General features: G+C 30.7%; 1 pseudogene; it reads right to left on the reverse strand.

The window, feature by feature from the left end:
- Positions 1–745: 745 nt before the first annotated feature.
- On the reverse strand, positions 746–864 carry LOC112481518 (annotated as a pseudogene).
- Between the last annotated feature and the right edge of the window lie 443 nt (positions 865–1,307).

Below are 1,307 nucleotides of genomic sequence, written 5' to 3' on the forward strand. Positions count from 1 at the left end.
ACAAGATTTTAACTTTGATCACTTGATAGAATAAATCACTATGGTAAAATATAACTTAAAGCAATTAGAACATTAGATCATCCTCAAGCATTTTAATAATATTGTAGTCTACTTTTTTAATAGCTTAAAAGAAAATGAAAAAAAAAAGTCTGAAAAAAAGAGAGAAGAGATCTCTATACATTTTTTTCTAAATAGCTATATTCAGCTAAGCTCTATGAGCTAAACAAACTACATGTTCTATTACAGATAACTCTAAAATTAACACTTTGATTTGGGTATCAATAGGGTAATTAGGCAAGTTCTGTTAGAAAAAAGGAACAAGGCTCTGGATTCCTGGATTCCAAATCAATGTCCTGTACACTATGTTTCAAAAGGTAAACATAAATTTAAGTCATATACCTTTACAAGTAATTTATAGCCAATATTGTCCTTTAGTACATCTTTGTTTTACTCATTTTGTTAAACCAGTGTATTATTCAGTCAATTTTGGATAAAATAACTGATACTCATTTTTATTTCTTTGTTTTCCAAAGTGAAACAAAGTTACTGGTCAAAATTTAAACTCAGCATCTGACAGAATTCCTCAAGACATGTAAAGAAATCACAATCATGATTGTTGAAAGTTGCCAAATAACAACAACACACATTCGTGCTTAGAAAAGACAATTATAAAATTATATGTTATAAATAGATTAAAATTATCTTCCTATACATGACTGGGACTTACATCATATTTTTTTTTTAATGCCTACAGCATCTGGTATTCCTAGGTGGTCTCCCATCCAAGTACTAACCAGGCCCGACTCTACTTAGCTTCTGAGATCAGATGAGATCGGGCGTGTTCAGAGTAGCATGGCCATAGACTTACATTATATTCTTAGTTGCACATAAATTAGCTAAAGCACTATGTATATGTATGTTCATATACACACACACACACATATATATATATATATTAGCTAAAGCACCATATACATATATGTGTATATATATATACATACGTATACATATATATGTATGTATTTGTGTGTGTGTGTGTGTGTGTGTGTGTGTGTGTATGTGTGTGTATATACTGTACCACACATGCTGGATATCTTTGTTCTAAAGTCAAGAAGTTGTTTCATTTCCCTTGTGGTAAATATTTTAAACCAATCTTTATAGGAAAAGAAAATGAGCAGTTTCATGTTTTCTGCAAGATATAGCTTCAGAATTCCTTTCCTCTGTTGAACTGTAATCACATTCCCTAACAGCTGTTGAGGAGGGATATTTGAGAAAGTATAGATCTTTTATTAAGTCTTTCATAGGCT

The sequence above is a fragment of the Pteropus alecto genome, unplaced genomic scaffold (assembly GCF_000325575.1).
Source record: "Pteropus alecto unplaced genomic scaffold, ASM32557v1 scaffold72, whole genome shotgun sequence".
Lineage (NCBI taxonomy): Eukaryota > Metazoa > Chordata > Mammalia > Chiroptera > Pteropodidae > Pteropus > Pteropus alecto.